General features: G+C 48.8%; 1 long non-coding RNA gene across 3 annotated transcripts in view; it reads right to left on the bottom strand.

The window, feature by feature from the left end:
* Window positions 1-1,916: 1,916 nt before the first annotated feature.
* The window catches only part of LOC138489813 (uncharacterized), a 71,303-nt gene continuing 54,001 nt past the window's right edge, over window positions 1,917-19,218 (bottom strand). For 2 of the 3 annotated variants that reach the window (XR_011274919.1, XR_011274921.1), the window contains exons 2-3: window positions 3,590-3,720; window positions 1,917-2,179 (exon numbers count right to left, since the gene is read on the bottom strand). This is a non-coding gene — a long non-coding RNA (uncharacterized lncRNA). Of the gene's footprint in view, window positions 2,180-3,589; window positions 3,721-19,116; window positions 19,211-19,218 lie in introns of those variants that run through there. The other variant, XR_011274920.1, reaches the window with a different exon arrangement.

Consider the following 19,218-nt stretch of genomic DNA (forward strand, 5'->3'; position numbering starts at 1 on the left):
GAATGCAAGCTCTTAAAAACATCAGAGTTTGAACAGAGTATACCTCATGTGATACGTGATGGGTGCATGTAATTTCAAACCACTGTATCTATGAAATATGTCTTTTTGATCAAATATATTGATTTGTGTGCAATTTGACAGGGGAGTGTCCTTTCTGCAGGCCATATAATGACATCGCTCTGACACTCCACTTCTTTTCCCCAATCAAGAGAGAAAGGAACGCTTGACCAATGGGCAGTTGAAAGAGGGGCTGGCTAGTGATGCTGTACACACACCCACTTTCAAAGACATAAAAAGAGCCACTGGAAGCTAGAGAGGACATTCAATTCCATTTGCTGCGGAGCATGCTGACCGACTACTTCACATCCAGAGATCCTACACTTACACTTCCAAGCTAAACAGAGACTACAGAACTTTGAACCAAGAAGGCCCACTGCAAGCAAAAGTATTTGTCAGCAGGCCCAAAAATCATTGGCAGACTATTCACAGCCAGACCCAGGTGTTGATTCTGGCCTGAAACCCTGTGCCAGAAAGATCCAGAAGCAGTGCTGTACCCAGAGAAAGCAGAGCAGTATCCAGAACCAGAGGCCAGAGATCCAGAGTGAACCAGATCACTGTGAAGTGCCGAGACCAGAACCGGAGTCCAGTCCAAAACCTGACCAGATCCGTGGGGAGGCCCATTTCAAAATCTATTGCGAGTACCTAGCAGAACTGTGCAGAACCAATTCAATCTATTTTAAATAGAACCAGAACTGCCTCCTAACTGTCACCTGTCATTTTCTAGCTGCAAGCTGTAACCTGTCGCTTTGAACTTTTAAAATTTCAAATCCAAAAACTACCTTTATTTAATCGTCTGTATCTCTGGAACCGTTTGGGCTAGGAACTTGGTTCAACTTTCCTCTGAAAGCTTAGAATCTCAGCTTTTCAACAAGCTTAGAACCGACTTGCTATACTTCTGCCGTAATCACGATTCTCGTACTCGCGAATTTTGCCGCGATTTGCGATTTGGCCAGATTTCTTTACTTGTAAAAAGATAGCTGCTTTTGCCTGAACTGCTAAATTTCGTTTGCCTCTTAAGAACCATCCCTGAATCATTGCTAGAGTGAGCCTGAACTCATTAACTAGATATCACTCACCATGAACCTCCTGAAGGGAATTAAAAGCATTTTCAGCATATTTCTCACTGCATTGTCACCATATTCAAAGCATTTTGCCTGTGTTTCAAAACTCCTATCTGTTGTATAAGCTGCTGGGGGGAATTTAACTGAATTCTCTTTGATTGCATTCCTAAGAACTGTCATCTTCATCTCCTTACATTGCATAAAAGGGGGGTGAATTGTCCAAGAAAGTGATTACATTTTGCTGAAACCCTAGCAAGTTTTTTTTTTCTGTACTGCATTTTCATTCCACCTTGCATCCATTTGAAACCATAAAAGTATTGTTGCCATCTTATCCATCCTATAACCACTCATTGATTATAAAGAAGTGTGCTAGTGCCAGAGTATCCATTATTGATTACTGCTCAGCTTAAGTGTGATATTCAATTATTAATTTATTATAAAGTGTGATATATATATGTTTAAATTCTCACAAACCTTTTAACTTGCAAAACAGAACCACTTCTTGGCTCCGTGGGATTCCAAGAGAGGGGTGTTCTATAGGGGTAGTCATCCAGAACTCATGAACTGGACATAATATATCAATAAGGGTTTCCATTCAGTATCCCAGACTAGGCATTGACTTAGCTGTAGTGCTGGATTGAATTCTCACAGACTTCATTGGTAGAAGTGTTGCTACCATGGGAGCTTCCACCTACAGATCAGGCCAGGGATGGACAACACGCGCAGTTACAGTTCACCACCGAGGTCACTCAAGCTTAACTTCTGGGAAACAGGGAGACCAAAACCCCAAGTTGATAAGGGCTAGGTAAAACTTTATTTCATATAGAATTGTTTATATAGAAGTGCATGTACTACATATTTTCCTGTAGCAGGGAGGATAAACTCGAAAGCTGCAACAACAAAAAAAATATACTGAAACAGCGAATCTTGCTCTTTCTTTTGCATCCGCCATGATGCGATGGTTAGCCACATGTCGAAAGTCCATTGTCCTTGCGATGGCTGGTGTGGTCAAGCATGAGGTCTGCTTAATGCTAGGGAGACATACCATCTATAGTGCCCTGTGGAGGGAGAACAAAAAAAAAGTCTTGTTAGTTTAGCTGTCCAAGGGTCCTGCGTCGGTTTAGCACTTTGAGAATATTTTATGTAGCAATGAGACCAGATTACAGAAACCAAAACAGGGAGTCCGGAACCACGCATTGGGGCGTTACTGGATGGAAGGTTTTGGAGTCAAAGCCAAATTAGAACCCATTACTCCAGATAATCCTACAATTTATGCACACAACTGTACATGTGCATGGTCAATTTAGGGCATGCACTAACATACTTATAAATTACCCTCGCACAGTAAAGATGAAGTACTTTGGCTAGGAGGAGAAATCGAGCACAAGTACCCTGAGCCACTGGTAGTTGGGAACATCAGTTTCAAGGGCTCATCAAGCCGGGGCAGGAATGGAGCCCCTCCAGATCACTGCTGTACAGATCTGGTAGTCCTAGGGCCATACGAAAAGCTTCCAATTTCCTCAACAGCCAGGCAGATCAACTTGAACTTCATGCAGAAGGACAATTGGCTGTGCCAAAAACATAGAAAGTTGCTACTCGCATCTATAAAGAAGCAATAGTGGATCCATAGCGCTCCACAAAATTCTATATATACTGGCATCAAGACCTATGACCACCGGCACTGCTGGGAGGGCCAGAGAGCCGGCACCCCTCTACCTCCCCGGTGTCCAGTGCGCCCCCAGCCTCCCGCTGGCACCCTATTAGCTGCCTCCTCTGGCAGTTAAAGCTGCCTCTGCTACGGTTCAGAACTCTTCACACTTTCCCAGTCAGTTTGCTGGTTGTTTGATTTTCCCCCTTTAACAAAGGGAGTGTAACGTAATGTTATGCTTTGCTGCTCAGCCATCCAAGTCACATGGAGCGATAAGCACATTTTAGAATCCCTGAAATCGAAGGGGAAGGTGGCAAAAGCCATGATCTACATAGCCTTGGTGCCAGTCCTCCAATCACTGGTGGCGCCCGACAAAGCCAAACTCAGCAACATGCGGGTTATGGGTGAAGTTGTACTGAGAAGGGAGTCCTTACCCCATCCAAGATCAGTTAAAATTAGTAGCACTTCCCAACTCCTACACCAACTGCAAGTCAAGAGAATAAGGAGCAATGCTAGACAGGCCCACACCACTATAGAGCAAGGGTGAGCTGGCATGTTGGGGGGGATGATTGGAAGTAAATTGACTGCCGTCACAAACATGCCCTAGCCATAAAGTCTGCAGTTGCCACCATCAGTTGCCTCAGATCCTGGCCTGTTAGCCTTGAGAGAAGGCACCCAGGATGCTGGCCTGTTACTTGCAAGGACTTTACCCTCTTCCCTACTTCAGCCTTTGACCCAAATTAAGATATTTTTCATGTGCCGTCTTTGCCAACCATCATCTAGCCTTGGTAGAGATGCCAACCCTTGGCCTCGGACTTGCCTGTTTCGCAACCCCAAAGATGTAGCGGGAGTAGATATCCTTCCTCTTTGATCTCCGCAAAATTAGACCCAGCCACATTTTCCTGACGCCATCTTGCCTGTCGCCAGCACAAGGGAACTTCATTTGGGAAACTGCAAGTAAGCAAAGGTAACTATTTATAGGAGCACAGAAAGAGCAAGCCACGTACAGAGTGCAATACAACCATTTAAGCCACGCTCACAAGTAAGGGCTTCAATGTGGAGGCCAGCATAGCATTCCTTACAATCACTGCGTCACAGCAAGCGCAGTGTAGCCTCACATGAGTGGAAGAGTTTGCCTAGGAACTCTCATCACATCAGTATACATGCTCCTAGTCAGAGAGGCGCCACCAAATGTGCTGCAACGTTAAGGTGGCACCCTAAAGAACCATCTATTGGTCTCAATGTGACAACGTTAAGGTGGCTCCCTAAAGAAACTGGTCCCAGAATACATTCTGCCTCCATAAACTGGACTACAAGAGCACTAGAAACAATGGTTGGATTTCGTGCAAATATCTTCAGACTACAGAATGCACTTGATCTCCATGTTTAAGCTCACAGAAAACCACCGCCACAGAAGACTGCATGCCATGGACCATATGACCAAATACTTTCCCACTCAATGCCCCACATGACTACATATGCCAGAATGCACGGCCTCCAAGGACTGAGCTCCCACTGACTGGATTAGTACTGTAGCCCAAGTACAGGCTCTCAGCACCTTGGAGCTAGTGATGCCTAGGATATTGGGAGGTGGCGAGGGGAGGAAGCAGCCCTGTGCCAACAATGTAACAGTTAGACCCAGGGCACAGTTCAAAATATTGCAAATTAAAATTCTGGGTGGAAATAAAAAAGTCCTTTGCATCTAATACATCGCAAATTAAGATGTTTTGCATAAAGGCAATTTTCATATCAGGAATTCAGTGCCACAGGAAAGCTATTCACTGGTACAACAGTGGGGCTGTGTAGGTAAAGAAAAGGGACCTGCTGCTGTCACTTTCTTGGTCATTGCCTTCTATGGAGCCATTGTATGCCACTAGGGCAGTGCCCATATTGCGAATGGGACAGCACACAGGTGCAGTCTAGTGGTCCATGAACAATTTGGCTCCATAAGGAGGGGTGGGGGGGGGAGAACCGAGTACACAAATAGAAAAGCTCCCATTCATTAGATGGATGTGCGCTGCATACATTCAAGTAAAACTAGTTCAGACATTTAAAAAAATGTCTATAGTACACATTTAAGAAGTCCCAAATCACGAACGAAGACAAGCATTCAGATCTACACAAGGCATGCGTCCATGCCGCTTGTATACTTGCGAACACATCCGCGCCACAAATCACAAATGACATCTTCATCCTCATATTCAAAGGTCAACGTGTGACTGCATGCGAATGCAAACTCTACACTTCGATGCTTTTCTTCATGCATCTGTCTAGCACAGTCCCAAATCTTACACACAAACGTGTTCTGCACTCGTCTGGGTAATGCCATACGCAACCAGAAAAAGCGTGACATCACTACATTTGGCCCAATTTTCAAGGCATCAACCGTCTTAACCTTCATGTAGAATCTGCCAGCAAGGGTCTGCCCCCTTTGGCTCTCCAGAGGTTTGGCTACCACTCGCACCAACAATTAAGGCGGAGGAATCGTGGGGGGTTCTCGTCCACAACAGACCTGCGAGATCCAAAACGTATGCTACACTCATTTTCCCACATCACATGAAGTAAGAGGGTCTTGCCATCCTTTATGTAGACAGGCTTTTGAACATTATGGGCAAACCTTATCCAACACATTTCATGAACACATTTCGGTCTCTCCATCAGGTCCATGACAAGAACTGCTTCTATGGAGCACTTCCCTCATCCTGAACCACTTTGTCTGCTGTACAGAGGACTGTGAGAAAGCCTAACTGGCAAAAAGCATTGAACCAGCCAACACCACAGAAGTTGCACGGGGTGCGGGGGGGGGGGGGTGAGGGGGACGCCATTCCTCTCCAGAAAGAATCCCTAGACCAGGAAGTGAGGAAGGCCAGACTAATCTTTAGAGCTGGGATTTCAGCATTACTAGAAAGTTACTGGCATTGGAGCATGTGCCATTACTTGGTTTGCGCAATAAACACCTCGGTCCACTCATTGAATGGCGATCCGTCCGCTTCACCAGTCATGATTGGAATGCACCCATTTCTCCTGGATGAACCATCATTAAAAGGACCAGACCCAATTCCCTAGATATTTGCCACACGACCACTAAACATGGCTCAAATGCGTAGGAACTAGCATGCAGTGTCCTGTGCAGGGGACCATTGCAGCATCACCAAGGAATGACCAACCCAGATACGGCTAATCACAATACCAGCCCTCCAGCTAGTCTGAGAGACACCTACCCCGCACAGAGCCATGCCCAGGAAGCCAGAACCTTAGCCTGCAGCAACGACTGTATGCACCCCCCGTCCCCATCTTAGCTTCTCAGTGCAACCTAGCAGTGCACCCCCCCAACACTACACATGCCTGCAAGTCACCACGCGTCCAGGCCCCCATGGGTCGAGACATCGGGCTACTAGCCAACATTCCTCACCACCATTTCTACACAATTCACATTTCTCCCCACCCCGTCTCCCATACATCTTGCGGCAGTGTGAGGGGGACCCTTTAATATGAAAGTCTAAACAGCATTTCACATCGTACCTTTGAATTGTGACTGGGCATTTAAATAACATTTTAAACTGCCGTTTGCAAATGACAGATTTATTCTCACACTGGCCACAATACAATTAGTTCATTCGTTTACGAACTACGATTAAGGAGGCTTCCCTCCCAGAGAGCAGAACATCCGGCAATTGAACTGCTCACCCAGGACATTTCCTGATTGTTTTGGGCAGTTGGCACGTCTTGGTCAAAGCCTCCTCCCCTCAGAACGGAAACTCGCCGATTAAAAAGGCACTCGTCAGAGTCAGACGCGTTATGATGGGATTTCAATGGAGGTGAACGGTAGAAAACGGAAGACCAAGTAGATTAACATTTGAAATATGTTCTTGTTAAAGATTTTGACATGGCGAGGGCAGAGTTGCAGGAGGCGGTTCCTGTGGGCTTCAGTGGATGGTCCGAAGCGGGAAATGTAAAGAAAGGCAGAAAGAAACAATAGCTTTGTGCTGGTGTTAAAACCTCAGTAATGGAGCTGACAACGGAAAAATCAGCCCAAAATGGAGGAGGCAGCAGGGTAACCCCTGCGGGGTCATGCCGCCGGGACCTGGGACCCTCCCCCCGGGGTCAAAAGGCGAAGGGCGGAACGGCGCCAAAAGGTCTGATGGTCCAAGAGCCCGCGAAGGGCTGAACAAAGGAAAAGGGGCGGGGCTACCTGGATTTAAGCAGGTAGGACCGGGGTGCCGGGCATCACGCTCCTGCATTGGAACCCGGTCGCCGCCTCGCAAGTGGAAGGAATTTCGTTTTGAACCGACAACGGACGTAGGAGAGCCCAGCTGACCCGACGGAAAAGAAGCGCGACGCAGGCGGAGAGGGAACGAGCGCAGTGATCGGCCGGGGGGCAGAACAGGTGAACAGCCCCAGCGTCGAGAAAGACTGGGCCCAAGCGCTGCAGCAGACAGACGCACGGCCCCCAGGGAAGAACGCGCTTAAAGAGAGGAGCAGAACAGATACAATGGACTTGGCAGCATTTATGGAGATGGCCAGGGTGGCGGCGGCAACCCATGGTCCGGACTGGATGACAAGGATGGTGGCCCAACCGAGCCAGGAAGGGCCCAGTCAGGGAGTAGAAAGTTCCCCCCTGATGTTTCAAGACAGCGGCAATGAAACAGTGATCGAGGCGGAGATCCACGGCGTGGAGGAAGAGGATGAGGGAGAGCCAAGGGAACAAGAGGAAAAGGACAATGACGGCCAAGGCCAAGGCGAGCAAGGAGCAGGCCAGCAGCAACAAGAGACCGCGGCAAAAGGGGAGGGCGCAGGAGGATGCGGCCTTAACGGCTCCTACACCTGCTGAGGCTCCAGGGAACCAGGTGTGCCCACCCAGCACTCCTGTGACCAGAACGGTGGAGGTCGCTGGCGGAGGAACCACATCCCTGGAGGCAGTGAAAGGTATGGTGCTGGAATGCATGCAGGCCTGGGGGAAGAATGCGCATATAGCAAATGTTATTTCTGATTCTAGCATGTTGGGGGGAATGGCGTCTCAAGTGGCGATAGCTACGCAACCAGGGGCACCACAGGGGCCGGGGGGGCCATGGTGCGGAGGCGTGAGTCAAGGCTGGTCACAGCCAGGGAGGCTAAGTCAGCTGCCACAGATGTGGGGGATCCCACCCGGGGGTTTTACAGCAGTCGGGCTGCCTAGTGTGGGCCCACCTATGGGGGGCGGGCAATCGACACAGAGTACGGGGCCTCCGGGGGGACAGGAATGGTTGAGCCAAGGGCCGAGGGCACCTCGGAGCGAGGAGATGGTCCAACAGGCGACGTTAGGGGTACCTGCGGCGGCTCAGGCGACTCAGAAAGGTGTGGGACCGCTGCCGGCGGTGGGACCGCTGCCGGCGGTGGGCACGAGCAGTTGGGAAGCAGGGGGGATATGGGGCCAAACAACCCAGTATGGGAGACCAATGCCTGGGTTTGCACCGATGCGGGCTACGGTAAATTCATTGGTGTGGCACATCCCGTGGGGGGTTAAGGAGAGGTTGTGGAGGAAAGAATTCATCGACATCTTTGACCTATTGGGGATTGTACCCACGGGTGGGGGCCTGAGGGAGTGGTCTGAAAAAGAGAAGAAGAGGGAGAGAGTGCACCAAGGTAGAGCGCTCCATTAACAACTGGCTAAAAGCGTACAGGATGTATATGTCAGTCATGTTAGAGAGATACCCGCAGGATGCACTGGCGATGATTGCGTACGAGCAATATGTGCATGACTTGTACCAGAAATATGGCGGCGAAGGTTGGCTGGATTATGACCAGGGCTTTAGGTTAAAAATGCAAATATGGCCAGCAATGTCATGGGATGAAATGGATGTAGGGGGGTATATGGACAAAGTGGTCCCCTGCAGGGACCCCCAGGAAAAACCCCAGGGGGAAAGATCCCGGGGGGGGGGGGGGGGGGAGAGGCAGGGGCGGGTTCTCGCAACAAGGGAGAGGTTCCTTTCGCGGGCCCTCTCCCTGGGTGTACCGAGCAGCAGCTCACCAGGGGGAGCAAGACATCTGCTGGAGGTTCGCAGAGGGCTACTGTTCATACGGAACGGCATGCAGATACAAGCACCAGAAGGGCGGTGGCACAGGCCCCCGCAAAACCTCACCGGGAGGGGCCAAGGCCGGGGGTGGGGGTAAAGCAAAGGAGTAATCAAATGGTGATGGACATACCGGCAAAACAAGGCATTGTTAAGGGCATGGTGTTTGACAATTGTGTGATTAAAGGGACCCTGCCTACACCTGTTAGCCTGCGTGCCATGACTCCATTCCTAAATATGTACCACAACAAAGCCGACGCAAAATTGTTATGGTAAGGTTTCAGGTGGGGCTTTAGGATCCCGGGGAAGGGCGCCCCAGGGGGGAGAGAGGCGGCCAACTTACGGTCTGCAATGGAGAATCCGGAAGTGTTGGAAAGAAAGGTGAACAAAGAAGTGGGGCTGGGGAGAGTGGCCGGCCCATTTACCGAACCCCCCCATGAACAACTTGGTGGTTTCACCCCTGGGACTGGTGCCCAAAAAAGAGGGACAATTCCGCCTGATACACCACCTGTCTTTCCCCGAGGGTCAGTCAGTGAATGACGGCATCCCGGAGGAACAATGCAGGGTGCATTACGCCTCCCTGGAGGACGCAAATCAAATGGTAAAGGCAACAGGAGAAAGGGCGTTGTTGGGAAAGGCGGACATAGAATCGGCCTTCCGATTGCTGCCAATCCACAAGGAGAGTTTCCACTTGTTGGGTTTTAAGGTGGGGGATAAGTATTACTACGACAAATGCTTACCCATGGGTTGCGCGATTTCCTGTTCTTACTTTGAAACGTTTAGTTCCTTTCTGGAGTTTACGGTTAAACTAGGGATGAAGGGAGGGGGTATATTGCACTACCTAGATGATTCTCTTCATTGGGAGGGAAGGGACGGACGAATGCGGGGCTCTGATGGAAACATTCCAAAAGCGAATGAACAGCTAGGGGTCCCCCTGGCACCGGGGAAAACTATGGGTCCAGCAACATTGACCTTTTTGGGGATTGAGATCGATTCAGTCAAAGGAGAGTGCAGGCTCCCGCAGGACAAGGTTCAAAAATTGAGGGGCCTGATTCAAGAACTACTGGGGAGGAAGAAAGCAACATTACATGAGTTACAGTCACTGGCAGGGAACCTCAATTTTGCAGGCAGAGTGATCCCGGCAGGGAGAGCATTTGCCAGGAGTGTGGAGTTGAAAACTGTGGGCTTACAACACGCCGCACAGCACGTCCGATTGGGTTCGGAGGTTAAGGAGGACCTCCGGATGTGGGAGAGCTTCTTGGCGGATTCCAACGGGGTGGCAATCTGGAGGGCGGATTGGGCGAGCAGCCAGAAGCTCAAGCTGTTTACAGACTCATCTGGGTCACTGGGTTTTGGGGCAATCCTGGGGGGCAGCTGGTGCGGCATGGCATGGCCAGAGGAGTGGCACGATAAAGGGGTCACGAAGGACATTACGCTGCTGGAGCTTTTTCCCATAGTGGTCGCATTTAAGTTGTGGGGAGGGCAGCTACAGAATGCAAGGGTCGCCCTTTGGTCAGACAACCTGGCGGTGGTGCAAATTATCAACACGGGGGCGTCCAGCAACTTGAGGGTTCTTAGGCTCCTCAGGGAACTCACCAGAAGCCTGTTAACATTGAACATCGAGGTCAGGGCACGGCACATTCCAGGAGTAAAAAATACGGCAGCTGATTCTGTCTCGTTTACAGTGGGACCGGTTCCGAGACAGCTGCCCCGAAGCAAAGGAAGAGATGACCCCATTCAAAGAAGAGTGGTGGGGGATGATTGGGGCGACCTGACCTCGCTGGTAGAAACTGCCTTAGCCCCAGGTACAGCCAAAAGGTACAGGGCGTGTTGGGACCGTTTTTTGGAGTTCCAGGAGGAGGTGCTGGCAGGTGGCCAGGAGGAAAACCCGGTGAGGGCATTTATAGGCTGGTGCTGGAAGACTGGGAGGACCCGGGCGTGGGTGGGCCACCACTTGGCGGCCATAGCACATTATGCAAAAGGGGGGAAAAGGACCCCACCAAGGAGCACTACGTCATGCTAGCCATGAGAGGCTGGGCTAGGCAAACCATAGCAAAACCGGACGAAAGACGGCCTATCGATATTGGGAAACTGCACGGGTTGGTTAAAAATCTGGGGAAAGTGTAGCGGGGAGGCGGAGAGAGTGCTCTTCACGGCGGCATTCACGGCAGCATTTTTTGGGGCCCTCAGGATCAGCGAATTGGTACCAGAGAACAAGGCTGGCAAGGGGAAGGGGTTCCTGCGCGTCAGGGATGTCCAGGTGGGCAGCGGTCAGATGGTCATTTTTGTAAGGAGATCAAAGACAGACCAGAAAGGTAAAGGGGCGGCGCTGACCTTACAGGCAATTCAAGCAAGCAGGGTTTGCCCAGTGGCGGCGGCGAGCTTTATGGAACTGCGGCGGCCTTCAGGGGCCGAGGCTCACGCACAGTGATGGGTCCGCAATGAGCCGCTTTCAGTTCAGAAAGGTGATGGACCTGGCCTTGGTTAACATGGGCTCGGCAGAGGGCCGGTTTGGGACACATTCGTTTCGGATAGGGGCCGCCACCACCGCGGCAATAGGGGGTTTGGGGGCGGAAGACATCAAAAAACTGGGTAGATGGTCTTCAGGATGTTACAAGCGGTATGTGAGACCGGAAAAAATGTGAGTTAACAATGGCGTTCCCTCCATTTCATTTCCCAGCAGGACAGCAAAAGGACCCACGCACAGTATGGGTGGTGGGGCATTCATTCATTTCAAGGGCAAAAGCAAGCTGGACGCAACAGCAGGAGGTCTTGACGGCCGGAGAGTTTGAGATCGAGTGGCATGGGGTGCCAGGGATGAAATGGGCTCAGCTGGAGGGACAATTGCAAAGGCTGCTGAAGGGGCGGCGGTGGCCGGACGTTTTGGTGGTACATTTGGGAGGAAATGACCTGACCAGCCTGGGGAGGGGAGTCTTGCTAAAGGACATTACAAACTCTACAGGAGATATCGGCACAAGTGGGGGAAAAGGAGATCTGGTCTGAGGTGATCGCCAGGGCTCAATGGAGAGGGGCAGAGAGCCACTCGGCAGTGGAGAAATCAAGAAGGAAACTAAACGGGGCCGTTGCCAAATTCTGCAGGGGCAGAGGTTTCCATCAGATCAGACACGCCCCGATTGACGGGAAGACGCCCGAGTACTTCTTGGCGGATGGGGTGCACCTATCCAGGAAAGGAACGGAGCTCTTTTTCTGGAACATTTGTACCAAACTACTGGAGTTGTGAGAAGGTGGCGAAAGGGGGAGCCACGGTGGGCGGGAACCCACCGGTTGGCGTGGCGGTGTTTGGGCAACCAAGCACAGAGGATAGACTCCGGACGAGCCAGAAGGAAACGGAATGGGTCTTCCGGACCAGCGCCTCTTGGGGGCCTAAAACGGCGGGGGCGTCTGGTAGGGACAAGTAAGGCTCAGCTTCCCCCAAAACAAACGGCGCTCTCCCCACCCACGGACACCTGCACGGGCAGGATAGGAACAGGTACAATGGGTCGGGGGAGTTGGGGGCCTACTATACCAAGGATAGGGGGAAGCAAAGGAAATCCGGCAAGCAAGCGCCACACGTACAGAATGAAGTTCACAAATGTGTACAAATACTTCTGTTGTCATGGAAATAAAACTGCGGCCAATTTTGCCAATTCGAAATCTTGTGTCATGCCATTTCATGGGGGATAAAAACATTGTGTGCATGCGCAAAGATAATTGGGAATAAAGGCATGGACGGCTGCAGGGGTTACCGTTTTAACTAAAAGCTGTTTTTTGCAGAAATTTAACATGGCTGTAACAGGACATACCTCCTCTCCCTTCCTCCTCTCCCTTCCCACACATTAGTCCAAGTAAATTGTCCTACATACTGTTTCACTGGTTTGTTTCAGGATTGTAAATATGCTTTTCATTATTGTACCTTGTTATATTGGAAAGCGCTTTGGATTAAAGCGCTATATAAACCTAACATAAAATGGCAAGCTTTTGCATAGTCTACATTAAATTGTATGGCAATCTATATTGGTTTGGTATTCCTTATGGCAACATGGTGCACTCGTGTTCACTTCTGAATCCAAGAATGAAACGAGTTGGGACACTCCCAATTGCATTTCCTGACGTGAGTGCTAACTCCCACGTGACCGAATGCAGGTGTGACTGAAGGCACAGCACTGACCGCCTAGCAAGCTACCAGTGTGAGGCGTACAGGGCCAAAAATCAACACCTAGTAGCTCCTTGGCCTTAAAGCTGGGAGGGTGAAGCCAATGGCACGACCTCGTCCCATCTACCATCTTAAAATGTAGTTCACGAATCAAAACCAGGCTAGACAGAAACACAGGCTTGTAGTACATTTACAAAACATGTTCATACATGGACTACCTGATCGATCGACCACGAACGCAACATTAAAACACTTAAATTCATGTTCATAAAAAGACGTTGCTGGAAAATACAACTAGGATGGATCACAACAGCAAGTCATTTTATGAAACATGGAGACATTCGAACAGTAAAGATCTCTATTCCATACGTGTACCAAGCCAGAGACGGTAGCAGAGATTTCGTATTCCATACGTGTACCAAGTCAGTGATTGGTAGCTCAGGAAATGCGATCAGGCAAGCGGGCAGGGAAATCCCACTGTATGATTGGGAAGGCGATCCCAGCTTGCCAACTACAGAAGGTTTAGAATGGTTCCGTACCAGCTGTTCACGCCCAAAGACCTGCAGTTACTCAGTCTCCTGCAATACTTCGACATCTGCAATGGCATTAAGGGTTTCCCCACTGGCAATGTGGTCTCAAGTCAACAGTTCTCCAGCCAATGATGAAAGGGTCCACACAGACACCCACCATCACTCAATCTGCAACCCCAGCCTTCATGAAGGACGGACCACCATTGTGTACAGTCCTTCCCATGTACTCCCACCTGAATGGCGACCCACTGTAAGAGGCAGACAAGTTCTAATCTCTTACTGAGTGCAGATTCTTTGCGCAATGTCTCATCGGAGGATGTGTGCAGACTGAGCAAGTTTAGATTTTATTTTAGTGTGAAGTGAAAGTACCAGTCCCCTTTACACCGGCTTTCCCTGGCAGCGACCCAATGAAAAAGTTGGGAATGGCGGGCAATTATGATGCCAATTCCCATCGGCTCACATGGCCCTCCGAGGGCAAGCTCTGTTTGCATCAGAGTATGTAGAGGATTCGAGGCCCCATTGCCACCCTCATACCAACACTAATGGCAATCAGCCTGGCAAATCCTCGCGTCCGTCCAACACCAAAATGACTGCAATTAAGATATTCTTTCTTGCTTCCATTGGTTCTGCAGATTTAGGCCACTATAAACCAACCTCTGACTTGTAAATCCGTGCAAATCACCACAGATTTGCAGCAAATCCAAAAACAGCAAGGCTTGCATTCACTGCACTTGCAAGGTCAATGGTGGTACAAAGTTGTACTGCACCCACCATTTCCTTAACCGAGTGTGATGCTAATTGTCATGCTATATTGAAGCTTACGTTGATGTGGTATCCAGTCAATACATTTAGTGGTAGATTTCTGAGTGGACCATAGAGAAAAAAAACACCGAATACATTAAAGGGTAGTGGGGTAAAGGGGCTGAAATGGGTTGGGATGGTGTTATAAGGGTAAAAACTGAGGGCCAAGTGGGAACCCCCCCACTTTTTAAAAAAAAGGTGTGCTTTTCAGTATTTTTTCCGAGCGGAAATGTACCACTCTGTAACCCTGATCTGAAGAAAAAAATAAAAAATAAGATATATACATATACCATGCATGCACAAACTTGACCAGGGCCCGTTCAGATAAGAATCAGGGACTGCCGCCACGCGAGCCCCCACCCACCCCCTCCAAGCAAACTATATGCATATATTCCCTCCGGGGGTGATGTGCAGATCATTCCTGTTGTCTTGGCAACTTGGTAGGATTCTGCATGGCACTACAACTTAGTCCTATTAATTTGTAATTCTTTTAAATGCTACATGTCCATGGGTCTCTGAGCACACAAATAACCAAACAATAGGTTTGGGAGTCGGGTAGAGGAGGAGAATAAGCCTGCCGAGTTAGAGGAGAGTTTGGATCATCTTCCTTGGTAGTCTTCAGGAAGCATCTCATGGCCGGTGGGAGGGCATACCATTGGGAGTCGGGTAGAGGAGGAGAATAAGCCTGCCGAGTTAGAGGAGAGTTTGGATCATCTTCCTTGGTAGTCTTCAGGAAGCATCTCATGGCCGGTGGGAGGGCATTCCATTGGGAGTCGGGTAGAGGAGGAGAATAAGCCTGCCGAGTTAGAGGAGAGTTTGGATCATCTTCCTTGGTAGTCTTCAGGAAGCATCTCATGGCCGGTGGGAGGGCATTCCATTGGGAGTCGGGTAGAGGAGGAGAATAAGCCTGCCGAGTTAGAGGAGAGTTTGGATCATCTTCCTTGGTAGTCTTCAGGAAGCATCTCATGGCCGGTGGGAGGGCATTCCATTGGGAGTCGGGTAGAGGAGGAGAATAAGCCTGCCGAGTTAGAGGAGAGTTTGGATCATCTTCCTTGGTAGTCTTCAGGAAGCATCTCATGGCCGGTGGGAGGGCATTCCATTCTTGTGGTGCATGGATTTCAACACTTGTTCTGCCATACATTTTAGACGGTAGCGTTGATACAATGTGTTTTTGTTGCAGCACAGTACACGTGTAGGTTGTTAATCAGGTACTGTGGAGCTGCAGAGTTCTGCCATTTGTGAGTGAGGGAATGGGATCTTATGCAGATTCTCAGTTTAATTGGTAACCAATGTAGGCTCTTTCTGAAGGTGGAAACATGGTCCTGCTTGGAAAGTCCAGGCATTGCCCGACAGCACCATTCTGAGTATAATCGGTGCAGGTTGACTTGAGAACCAGTGAGCAAGCCATTACAGTACTCCAATGTGATGTCCAAGGAGGATTTTTTTGGTCAGGCCTGAGTTGGAGTAATTTGATCACATACAATTCGGAGTCAAAAATGAAAACTAAGGTTTTCATAGATTTACTGACAGGGATCAGATTGCCAGTGCTATAAAAGTGGCAATTTAGGATTATATTCAGAACCATTTTATTAAATGCCTCTTCACCCCGCCCAAGCTTCCTCACCATTCCCGTCCCACTGATCTTGTGACGTCCTCCTCAAACCTACAAACCACAGCCACACTACCCAGCAACAATGCCACACCTAGTCTAGCCCCACCCATGCCTACTGCCAGCCACACTGGCTGGCTCCCTGAAGTTTGAGCGTTCCAAAAAGGTGCGACAATTAAACATGTAACATTAGACACAGCAAACGTTTTTTACCTGCAGTGTTGAGAAATCGGTTTAGTGTTATTTGCCTGCAAACAATTTGGAGAAATGTTTGCAACTACCGAGTGCTTAGTGCCTCCTTTTTACTGCATTCTTGCCTGTAAATAGAAAATAAACTGCAAATACCGACCTTGGCTTTGCCAATACTGGTTTCTCCATTGGTGGGCGCTTTAACACGTTTATTCTTTATATTGTGTTCAGGATTCTATAGCTCAAGGGTCTACACCCTTTGGGTCTCCATATGTTTTGAACTACAATTCCCCATCATCCCTAACCAGCATAATCAATAGCCAGACTTCATGGGGACTGTAGTGAGAAACATCTGGAGAGTCAATGGTTGCAGGGCCCTGATGTAGCTAGACCAACAGACTGAGGATTGCCCACCCAGCTAGGTTATTCAACGAGCCTCGAGTCATTACCCAGTGTGACACATCTCCCGAAATCCCTTCATCGTTGTGGAGATCTTTAAACAAATGTTTCCAGGGCATTGAACAGGAATCCACTGCATTGCTGGAAACTTTTTATCTATAGACAAAGTTTGGCCCTGCTCCAGACAGTCGCAGACGTGAAGGTACGTACCTGAAGTGACTTGTAAACAGAGTTTAAACAAGAGAGATAATGCAACCACTATAAAAGATAGAATAAGTCACACCACACACGTGGGGTGAAATGTAGAGTGCCCTCACAAGAGTTTGGAAAGGCTATAGATCTGGTTACACAAGTAGGATGCGCATAGGTAAAGTTAGGTTGCAGTATACATAGGCAGGGAGCAATGTATGGCGGGATGCAACGCACGAGACACGAAGAACATGGTAGCGATTGAACCAGAGTAATGCCATGTTAAACAGAACTGTGAAATAGGTTTAGGCAGACGCTCGGGTGTGGGGGCGTATCCCAAATTACCTCAACCCAAGTGGGTCCACCACCTTAGTTGGTCGGCCCACTTAATAAACTTGCTTTACGTATAACTAGTCCGGGAGCAGTTACATGGCGCTGTGGAACCAAACTAACCAAAGTCTCAAAGTGCCACATCAGTTGATACATTTTTGCAACAGTTAACACTCAATACTTTATTACAATCCACCCCACAAGCGATTGGACAAAACCTCTCCAGACCATCCCATCTTTCTCCAATTCCTACATTCTCATTGGTAGCCATTATCTTAACTACCATCTGCAGCTCATGTGTACAACCCCTTTTAGGATTTGTCTGGGGTAGGTCCTAATATCACCCACTTAACATTTGTATGCAAACAATTAACTGGCCCAAGCCCTTTTAACCTTAACTCTTAATTGCACATGGTCCGCATAAGTACTCAAATCGATGTGAAGGCTGAGTAAACCAGTAGCGATCTCATCCACAGATCCCCATGCTAATCTAAAGGACTGCCATTTCAGTGCACACGGCACATCTTGAAAATACAATTGAAACGCCTGGGTTTCAATTACTTTAGTCTCATGCATTGACTCACCCCATGTTTTACTGCTGGTCAAAACAAATAACAAAACCCTCTCAAGATCCCATGCATCGATGTGATTACATCTACGATATTTATCAGACCATAAAGACTATTGCCGGATCATTCAGCTGAGATGACCAATGCAAAGGTCGTAGTTACTTATTCACCCCCCTCCTCTGCAGAACCAGTCTCAAAGTCGACCCCTGACTGACGTATTAATCAGTTTCTGAAAAGCCCACTACAAGTCGATTCATAAATACCCTTTATATGTTTCCTCAGTGTTTCTCATGTTTAAAAACCCCTTTCCTTCATAGGGATTCTTGCAGGACAGGCCCCCTTTAACGCATGCGCATTATACAAACTGCTCGTGGGCACTCCATAGCACCTTAGGTCTGACGTTTGGCGGTTTTAGCATTGGTCTTCCTGTGCGTGAGCAAAGGAAATGTGTAGCAGGTTAAAACATCCCATTCACATTTAACTATACTGAATATGAAATGATCACCCCAATTTGCTGCACTCCCAGTCACAAATATGGCACGTGCAACAAAAAGAAAAACTGATTGTGGGGACCTTTCCTGACCACCCCAAAACAAGTGTCAAGGAGAGTAAGAAAAGGGCCTCCAGCCGCCACCACCCCATCTTCAAAACCACCACATTTTACAGAAACAGCATGCAACTACAAAGTAACTATTGGTAGCAGTGCGATAGCTACCGTGCTAGACTGCTGAATAAACAACGCAGCATACATGAGCTAGGATAGAATAGCTCAATTACACGAAAATGAGCCTTGAACAGTGGTCCTCTACCACGTGATGGTACAAGGATCATTTACTCCTAGCACAACTGCACGCACTATTTTCATGGTGCAGACAGGGACAGCACCAACCAAGCCCACAAACAAAATTGGCTGATGAGGTCTCAGGCCTGGGAATGGGAAGGGAGTAATTTCAAAACAGATTCTCGCAGTATGTGCAGCTCTCCTTCCTTGCCACATCAATGTGCCCAAGATAGGATGAACAAACCGACCAATTAGGATTTTGTCATCCAAGTTGGCTGCATCATAGTGCCAAATAAATAGAATTGTAATATTTTTTTAGTAGATGAACCATCAGTTAAATATCCAATAGTAGCCTTTCCCTATAGGATGTATAGAGGTTAGTGTTCTCACTAACCATGACTGATGGGTTTCCATTTAGAAGCTTGCTTTTTACGTTCGGATGCTTGAGAATCTCCCCCACTGTTCGTTTCTTAAATGAAGCCGAGTGTCTTGTGCATGCCACGGGACCACTCTGGTGGGGAGTGCGAGGAAACATCCTTCAACATTAACTTTTAGTCACTCGAGTTATTGATATCGATTGGGACCACCTTAACACTTGGACGCGCTGCTGAGATTACCACATCAGGTTTGTCTTGGGAGGATAGCTCAGGGGCAACGTGCTCGCCTTGGAAGCAAGACAGAGCAAAACGGGTTTGAACCCCAGGTCCGAGCTTCGAAACCTCCGATATTAAGCGCGTTATCACATACCAGTGTCTGGTGGAGGGTCGATATCTCTTGGACATGTCTCCCTGGACAGCAGAGTCCACACAGAAGAGGTTGGCAGGAGGGCATGCAGATGGAGGCTGGATG

Source organism: Ambystoma mexicanum, chromosome 9, assembly GCF_040938575.1.
Source record: "Ambystoma mexicanum isolate Mex_15411 chromosome 9, UKY_AmexF1_1, whole genome shotgun sequence".
NCBI classification, from domain to species: Eukaryota; Metazoa; Chordata; class Amphibia; order Caudata; family Ambystomatidae; genus Ambystoma; species Ambystoma mexicanum.